Source organism: Thermobia domestica, chromosome 9 (genome assembly GCF_964235325.1).
Source record: "Thermobia domestica chromosome 9, izTheDome1.hap1.1, whole genome shotgun sequence".
NCBI lineage: Eukaryota > Metazoa > Arthropoda > Insecta > Zygentoma > Lepismatidae > Thermobia > Thermobia domestica.
This window is the reverse complement of record NC_137462.1, coordinates 280912694-280923272: the sequence shown is the minus strand read 5'-3', so window position 1 is coordinate 280923272 and position 10579 is coordinate 280912694.

Sequence of the window (10579 nt, the reverse complement as noted above, 5' to 3'; positions counted from 1 at the left end):
GCCCATTTGATGAGTCCCAGATTCCTTCTAGCCTTGGAAACCATGGTTGAAACATGATGGTCAAAAAGTAATTTAGAATCAATCATAACACCTAAATCTTTGTTAATTGAAACAGGTTGTATTCTATACTGATTTATTGAGTAAGAAAAATACGATATATTCGTTTTCCTGGAGAACGCTATACTTTTTATTTTGTTCATGTTTAATGGAAGTGAATTTTGTACAGACCATTGGTAAACTGAGGAAATATCGGCTTGCAATTTAAGGTGATCCTGATTACTAGTTATTTCAGAAAATATCTTCAGATCATCAGCGTACAGTAAAAAAGGACATTTCAAATAATTACCAATATCATTCACATATATTAAAAATAATAATGGACCCAAATTGGATCCTTGAGGAACACCCGAAGAAGTCTTGTAAACAGATGACTTAGAACCCAAATATCTAACTACGAATTTACAATCAAACAAGTAGGAAGCGAACCAATGAATCAAGGATTTAGAAATTTCAAAGAAATGAAGTTTATTAAGAAGCATATGACGGGATATTTTATCGAAGGCTTTAGCAAAATCAAAATAAATAGTATCAACTTGACCACGATTATATACAACAGGAGAAACAAAAGTCAAATTTATTCAAATTTAGTTCAGTTGATTTACCCTTCAAAAAGCCATACTGTTCAGGTATAATAGAATGTTCAACGGAACTATAAAGATAATTGTAAATGAGCTGATCAAAAATTTTTGGTATTACATCAAGATTATTAAATATTATTATTATTATTATTATTATTATTATTATTATTATTATTATTATTATTATTATTATTATTATTATTATTATAAGGCCTAGACCTGACTGTTACTCAGCAGGGTATGTCATATGCTGATGATGTCATTCTGATAGGAGACAATATGAAGACAGTACAAATAAATGAGGCGCCTAGTATCGAAATCCGCCATTTCCATTTCACTTAGTTTCGAGTAATCTCGCAAAGTGAAGCTCCATATACACGCGTACAAAGTCCCATATTTGAACTAGTTTTTTAGTATGGAATATTAAGCTTTTGAACAAAATTCTGTTTCCATGGAATTCCTTTAGATCAAACATATAACAAGCGATATATAACTCAATTTCGGTAAAAAAAAAAAAAAAAAAAAAAAAAATGGATTTGGCGGCTTTTGATACTGGGCACCTCAAATGCAGATGCTTTACAAAATTCCTTAACATGACTTTAGAAATGAATGAGCATGAAACTATATACATGCAAATTCGTCCTGACTAAAATACTGTAAACCATTCTATACGTTAAAATCAAGTAATAATTTGGACAAAATTGACACTTTCAAATATCTAGGATTAAAAAAGGGAATTCGTGTTATTATTCAGTTCAAATACTCAAAGTTTTCGAATTTCAAAATTCTGTTGAAGGATTTCAACCTTAATACTTATAAAACTATAATTATTCCAGTTTTTCTATATGGTTGCGAAACATTATAGCTTATTTTGAGGGAAGAACGTAGACTAAAAGTATTTGAAAATAAAATCCTGAGGTGCATATTCAGACTCTAAGATTGACGGGAATGGAGAATGGTGGAAATTTCATAACGAGAAACTGCATAATTTATGCACTTTACCTTGCATTGTTAAGATCATTCAGTCTAGAAAGTTCAGCTGGGCAAATCATGTAGCCAGAAGTGAGGAAACCAGGAACGCGTCCAAAATTTTAACTAGAAATCAAATCGGAAAAGGAGCATTAAGAAGACCTAGGCACAGAAGACGAATATCTTAGAAATAATAATTTTTAAAAAAAATGTAAAAATTGGATCCAGTTGGCTAAGAACAGAAGTCAATCGAGAGCTTGTGAATATGGCATTGAATTTCCAGTTCCGTTCTCCATATACATTATTATTGATGTATGATACATCAAGCGGTTGCTGAGGTCTTTTTATCCCCTGTATGTAGAAATAAAATGAAATCTTTACGTTTTACGTCCCACGTTTATGCTATATAGGCTAAAGGAGATGGTGGTGATGAGAAATAAATAAAATGATGGAATGAATAAAAGTGGGAGGAAACGGGAGAACCCCGAGAAAACCCATGCACACCGTTTTTGTCCACCACTAAGCTCACTTCATGCAACCTAGGATCGAACCAAGGACCCCAGCAACCAGAGGTGAACGCTCTACCACTGAGCCACTGCGGCCCTTCCCCGTATGAAGAGACAGCATAAATACACAGGGCCGAAACTTGTGCGGCAGGGGGCAACTGCTATTTTAAGACAAAATTTTCTTACTCCATATACGATACGAACAAAAAATCATAAATGAAGCATCAAACAGGTTCTTCACTACATTACATAAACAAAACAGCACACAAAAGTAAATAAAACAAAATGAATAATGGCCCATTTCGATAGAGGCCCTGGAAATAATATTTATTCGTATGGCTTTGAGATTTGTCAATAGTGTTCCCTTAATTAATTCGTCATGTATGTAGTCCCAAGGAAGTAACTAACGGCCCCGCACACCTAGCCGTGCGGGAGGGCCCACAGGATGCGAGGGGCCCATAAAGAGTAAGAGTAAGATGGAAAGAGGGGACCCAAGAATTAGGAAAAACTTTTTCTAGGAGACCCAAATACATGTATTAATGCTTCTCCCCCCCCCCCCGAGAAAAATCTAAGTTACGGCGCTGTATATACACATATAGGCCTAAAGGAGTTTTCTAAATCAAAGTCTTCAAGAATTCTCTGAATTCTTATTAAACACGGTTGAGGGTGAAATCGGTTATGGGTAATGGAATGCGGATACGAGGATACTTTAAGGGTACCTTGGGTATGCATGTTTTATACATAAAAGCACATATTTCCTTTGGACTTAAAAAATTATCTTATTGAAAGAGATTGAAATCTTTCAAGGCAAATCGTCGGTAAAGTGCTCCCATCTGCTTTGACAGGTTTTCTTTCACTATACAATACTAGTTATTCAGTCATCAACATATCATTTTCAGAAATATACACACAATTAACAAGAAATGGTTTGCCTCTATAAAAGTGGTTTAGTAAACTCGTAAAATGAATTTAGTAAAGACCTTGACAATATGACTTTTGCCCAAGGTGAAACTATTGGCTTGGCAGAACTACCAAAGTTATGGTAAAATGAAGGTTTGAGGATACGAATCTGAATAATGACGTAAGCTCTGCTTCAGTGCACTTGGAACTGGGGGGAATGTCCCCCGTAATAATCAAATTTGAAAAATGCTTTTTCGGGATAAGTGTGATGATTTGCTTCCTATTACCACAAAGGAAAGTGAGATGAAATTGATTTCTCTTGCCTTTTACATTTATCCTTAAAGATGTAAAGGTTTTAAACTTCATTACATTAAATTTGTCATTAATTATTGTTAGTCTATTTTGAACTATTTTTTTAATTCCTGTAATGATTTTCATGATGCTATTGAGATCATCATCATTATGCTCAAATAAGAGTATTGTTGCGTCATACATAATTGATATTCTTCATTGTTTTGGGGAAGTCAATTTTTATATTATTATAAAACAAGTCTCCTAAAATTTTAATATAAGCCTGCCATATTTTTTCCATGAAAATACGGGACACCTTCGATCTCCCTACCTAAACTTTCCAACACAATCCAATGAACTGTAGCTCTGGTTATGAACAACAGTAAAATAGGCGAAAGTTCCTTCAAGTGAAGCTATTTTTCTCTCTTCAGCATGATTCTTTTCTTCGTTCCCAGCCATATTGTACGAAGTGAAGATATTTACAACTCAACTACAAAAGAATCGACTTAAAAACTCAAGATGATGCTTTATAAAAATGATATAAGGGGAAACAACATAAAAATAATCTTGTTTTATTTGAATCAGTTTACAATGATAACGTTGTATATAGTATTTGCAATCTGTGTCAGCTTATAAAAAGGAATCAGAGGCGAATTATTTGAGCAGTATTATATATAAAGAAAAGAAAGACACATAGAGATATCGAGAGATTATTTTGTAATCGTTAACTAAAAAAGAGAGTTGTTGCTATGGAAACGTAGTAAATATGTGTGTATGTATGTAGACATCTTGTTAAATATGCAAAAGTTGATTATGTACGCTTCTCATGGTTGAATATTAAAAATCAGCTAAGAAAGTGATAAAACGTATGAGTTATTTTGAAGATTACTAAAATTTGAATTCTACGAATCACCTTCTAAATTGGTGCCTCAACACCGGGAAATATAAAAGTGTCGTTTTGAAGAATAGTAAAAACGGCAAGCTTTCAACGTGACCTTAGTGTTACCATATTGAGAAGCGGTAAGGTGATACACCGAAATATGGCCATGAATGCAACAGATAGTGATATAACTGGTGATCAGAGTGTGTATCCAGAAATGAATCCTAATGAAAATTTGACTGACATTTTAAGAGACTTAGCTCAACAAATTAGGAATCAATCTGAGCAAATTAAGGGCCAAGTTCGAAAAAGTGATGAGATAGCTCAGCAAATTAGGAACCAGTCTGAACAAATTAAGGATCAAGTACGAAAAAGTGATGAAATAGCTCAACAAATCAATGATCAAATTCGAAAAAGTGATGAAATAGCTCAACAAATTAATGATCAAGTTCGAAAAAGTGATGAAATAGCACGACAAATTAGGGAACAAGGTCAACACTTTGATGAAAAATTGGATCAGAAGATAAACCACCTAACCAAGGATTTTGAGGAAAAGATAGCGAGATTAGAGCAATGTAATGAAAGCAGATGGGATTTTATTCAACGTCAACTGAGTCAGATGAACCAACACAGTAGAAAAATTTGAACAGTATGACGAAAAAGTGGAAAAAGTAACACAAAAATTCACGGAAGTTCAAGATTCAGTAGATGGCCTAGAGTCAACGATAAACGCTCACGCCAATCACATTAAAATATTGCAAGATGAGGTGAACTTTATCAAGGAGAAGTGTATTGCCGAAAGTGCATTCCAGGACAATGGATACATGAATGTGGTGCATCCTACATCCACTGGTTGTAAACCTACTCGTCACCCCAGATCAATTTTGGAACTTAATGAATCTTCGAGCTGTGAAGAGAGTACTGATAGAGAAAGAAGAGTGAGGCAAACATCCCGGCGGAAACACAACTCCAACAGACGTATGAAGATGAATACAGGTAAACCGTTACGATTCAGCGAAGTTAAATTGCTTACTAAATTTAGTGGTGTGCCGGAAGATATCCCCGCTAGGCTATTTCTCGAAAAATTTCAGGATGAATGTGAGCTTATGGGTGTAGATGAGTCTCAGTTCTTAAAATTATTGCCGCATATATTATTACCACCCTGTTTAACATGGTTCAAAGCTATCAGGGGTAATCTTCGTACATATTCAGATTTCAAGAATGATCTATCAAATTATGAAAATGATTTTATGATAGCGAATAGAGATGCCGTCTTGCGAACGAAACATTTCAATCCAAAATTACACAGGAGTATTACAGAATTTGTAGTATCTACATATAATGAGTTACGATCACTAAATTCAAATCATCCGGAATCCCGAATTATAGCTTCCATTAGAATCTACAACAGTTCGCCATTTCGACTACAACAGTTGTTAATGTCGGCGCAGTGCATTAGCTTTAATCATCTAATTATGTTTATTCAGAATTATGAAAGTCAGTCGGCAATACAGAATAACAATAAAATGCAGGATAGAGGTCAGGGTAATTATGGACGCAATCAGACACAATATGCTTCTGTCCGTAATGTAAATGTACAACCTGAAAATAATTTTAATGTCCATAGCTTTAATAATAGAATGAATAGTTATAATGGTACCGATAACCAAACGCAACCTAATCACAGAAATGGAGTTAGGAATTTTAGAAATAGCAACAGGAATTTCAGTAGAAGTAATAATTATCGCCGATTTTCACAAAATCAATTTGCAGATGGCAGGAATTTTGTAAATAGGAATCAAAATATGGTATCACCCTATGAAAGACAAGAATGTACATTAGATTGTGCTATACAATGTTGCTTAAATGAGCCCTTCGAACGTATAACTTGAACTATCAAAAAGGCGTCCGATGGATTTGTATTAAATTGACCTTTGCTTACATCTATGGTTAATATGTTCTTCATTAGATTTATTATTAAAATGTATGTTAAAAATATATGTAATTGTGAAATAGTTCGAAAAAGTGATGAATTAAGTTATGGTAGTTAACTGAAAATATTATTGAATTTGTTCCTTATAGTATTGTTGCAATTTCCTTTTATAGTATTAACTGACGAAATGTTAATTTGTGTTTCATGCTCAGAAATTATCTAAAAGCTATATTGTAAGACGCTACTCTTGTTTTCGTGTTTTTATTCTATGCGAATTTCATGCGGATATAAATATTTAAAAATAAAAGATCATAATTTTAATGTAAACGTATGAAGGTAATAACAGATATATAAAATAGATGCAACTTATTATATAGAAAGAATATGAATAATGAATATCGAATCTCTTAATTTTTCAAAGTTTATTAATGTATTAAATGATAATTCTCAATGTGTTTATATGTTCTAATTTTGTTGCCTTCTGATCCTACTAATATTTAATATTATAGAGATCTTTATTTGTAATTAATGTTGTTTGAATATGAAGGAAATTATCAGTTAGGTTTAATTTTTGAATGCCCTCATCGACGATAATTGTAAATCGACGTTCTTAGAATTGATATATATTGATTAATATAAAAAATGTGTAATGTTATAATATGTTATATATAATAGAAGAGTAAAATATTTGTATTAAAAGTGATATTAAGTATATACGAGGGTTATTCAAAAGGTAGGTACTTTATAATCTTTAACCCAGGGTTCTTTCCTTCATAGGAAAACTATTACGGAAGTCCCGTCCGGACGACATCTACAACGATAACGTTGTATATAGTATTTGCAATCTGTGCCAGCTTATAAAAAGGAATCAGAGGCGAATTATTTGAGCAGTATTATATATAAAGAAAAGAAAGACACATAGAGATATCGAGAGATTATTTTGTAATCGTTAATTAAAAAAGAGAGTTGTTGCTATGGAAACGTAGTAAATATGTGTGTATGTATGTAGACATCTTGTTAAATATGCAAAAGTTAATTATGTACGCTTCTCATGGTTGAATATTAAAAATCAGCTAAGAAAGTGATAAAACGTATGAGTTATTTTGAAGATTACTAAAATTTGAATTCTACGAACCACCTTCTAAGTTATACAATCAACTTTCAATATTCTTCGCACGTTTAGCAATATTTATTTACATGGATCTTTTTGACAACATTACGTTTGTCAGTTTAGTGAAAACTTAACTGATGTTTCTCCTTGCATCGTGTGTAATTGTCAGCGCGAGATTTACATATTTCTAACCCCTAGACCAAAACATAATTCTGTACCCTCCCTCTCAAAAAGATTATTTATAATTATTTTTAACTTATCTATGGACAAATACCGTGCCCGTAGGTTTTCTCGGGGTTCTTCCGTTTCCTCTCACTTTCTTCATTCCACTATTTCAATAATTTCTCATAATACCGTCTCCTTTAGCCTAACCGACATAACCCTGGGACGTAAAACTTAAAGATTTCATTTCATTTTTTTCTTTTTAACTAATCTAATGTCTTGCTGGAGAAAAAGTCACTTATGTTCCCTGTGCTTGTAAATGTAGAAGCACTCGAAGCTATCTTAAGTTTGCTTGTTTTTTGGTGTTGGAGAGTGTCCAAGTTTGCACCAGGTGCAATGGACAAAGTAGCAATGCAAATTTTAGTCAACTTTATAGTTCAACTTCGTTGCTTTCAGAAACAGATTTCTCCTTCAAATTCGATGAAACCGTGAGTACACTTCAGGTTAGGCATTCTGTTGGTATAAAATTGGAACACTTACTTGTAATGTATTATAAACGACAGCTCAGCTCGTGTACTTTATCAAAGATTGCAGGTCCCCTTGACTACTAACGGACGATTGCAACTCTGCGGTGCAAGTCTATTGGCTTGCTTGCTGTCAAATCGGAGAGGGTGATGTGATATCTTCCTGGAAGCTGTTACATGTTATTGTTCATTCACTAATTACAGGGTTCTTAGCCAATGTCAGATTTTTATTTTTTACTTTTCGAGTAAGCTGATATTTATAGTAGAAAGAGGAAGGGATTAAAATACGGGACATTTGCTTGTCCCGATTAAATTTACGGGAACGTGGGACACTCGGGCCCAAAATCGGGACAGTCCCGTTTCTTACGGGACGTATGGCAGGCTTATTTTAATATGGATCATTGGAGATGCCTAAGTAGAAACATACCAATAAAATATGCATGTATTGAGATTTCAGAATATGTTCAATGCACTGATTTGTAATACTGATATGTGCCACTACTTCAACTACATCGCCTGATATTATAATATGCAACAGGTTTACTTCAGAAATCAGATTCATCTACAGTAATACGAGTATCATGTCCTCCCTCCCCCTTCCCGAATATGTCTAAATCCTCCCGTCTCTCAATGTTGAAGACAAATCTGCTCCCCTGATCCTCCACAGCATTGTGTTTTTAACTCTTCCCGCCCCAATTTTGAAGACATATTTGCGCTGGTTTTCAATCCAAATACCATTAAATGAATGTAAAGAATTAGTGAAAAGAATGTAACATAATATTATTCTGGTTATCAACAGGTGATGTCATAGATTACATAAATAAGCAAAATTTCAAAGTTGACACTAAATTTTGGGATTTGAAATGGCTCTAAGTTGTTACGTATTCAGCGAGCGAGAGTAACGAACAAGGGATGTCCTCTAAATACAAACCGCAAAAAGTAAAGGCACGAAGAGAAAAATAGCTCAATCCGTGGACCAAATGTGGCAAAAAAAAAAAAGTTTGAACTTAATAAGAGTACGAACCAAACCTCACATACTGGAATATATAGGCTAACAAAAAAACGTTGCCAAAATAAAGCCATTATCTTCGTTTTTTTTCCTAACTGCTATATTCCAAACTAATTCTACAGATGAATTACATCAAAATGATATAAGTAACAAAAAGATATGGGCCATCGCACTAAGTTTTCTCGCTCCAATCAGGCTTACCAATCACGCGATAATTTAAACCTTAATGTTTTATACGATGTAGGTGAGTATATGATAATTTTAGAATCCACACCTTTTCTTTTTTTTTTTTTTTTTTTTGTAGTTTTGAACGTGCAAATAAATTGTAGATGTGCATTAAATGATTATAAAACAAACAGAGACTGAGTCTTCTAACAGTCATTCCTGCTTAAATAAATCAAAAACGATTTGAGAATTGGTAAATGCAACCCTATATCTATTATTTGAATTCAACTACGTTTACGAGAATAGTGTTAGTAAGGATTAAAAACAAGTAGTGAGAACAGTGAAAAATATTTGGAGGTCAAAACTCAAGATTACTAGATAAATTTATTATATATTATTGCTATTATTAGTAGTCTTGTACTTGTTTCTACAATTAGGGATGAGCACGAGACGAGTCGAGACATCACTTTTATAGCACATTTTCGAGACGAGACAGCCTCAAATCTTGTCTCGTGCGCATCCCTATCTACAATTATCGCATGCGTAACGAATACAATAAATATATACACCTCCCGCTCTCCCAAATTACACCTTCAACGTGAAATGATAAAAACCATCCCAGACCGTAACCTCATCTATGTTGAAAATTTGATAGAGATCGGTAGGATGGAGTTACAAACATTGTCACTATCATTCATATATACAGCGTGTTAATGAACTATACCAACAAACTGTTTGAGGTGATTTCTTATATCAAAATAAGAGAAAAAGTTCATATATACCAATGGAGAAAAATGCATAGTTTCGGAGCTAGGGTTGTCCAAAATCGCGGAAAAACCAAACTTCAATAGGACCTACTTCGAATTCCAGAATCTGTGGATGGTGGTCCTTGTCAGGATAAAGGAAGTCAAGCATACATATGGACAAAGTCGCCTGAGTCGTTCTTTAGGAAACCCACCTGGATGTAACTCACGCCAAGAGCAAAGTGACCCTAGTGGATTTTTTGAGGGTAAATTATTTATGAGGATATTAAGAAGTTATTTATTTTTTAAATATGAACAAAATAGTTGAGAAAAATCATCCGAAAAAACTCACCTCCAACAGTAAACTACTCCTTTATATTATGTAGGAAACTCCTATAATATGTTATAGGGCCCCAAGTAAAACATAGATTTATGAAATATGAATAAAATGGTTAGAAACGTTTTTGAGGAAATGGCCACTTTTAATTTTTATCGTCCAGTAAATTATCCTCATTTTTAGGGTAAAACGAAAGTTTGAGTAACATCCGAAGGTAATCTTGTAAAAATATTAAATTTAAAATTTGGTGTCGATACGTTGTGTGGTATATTATGTAGGTATATGACCTTTAAGCAAGTGACTGCACGATATTGTATTTATATCGAGTTAAACGGGCGGATGGACGGACAAAGACACATACAATATCCTTTTCTTCCCATGTAGAAACCATGAAATGTATAAATCCGTTGA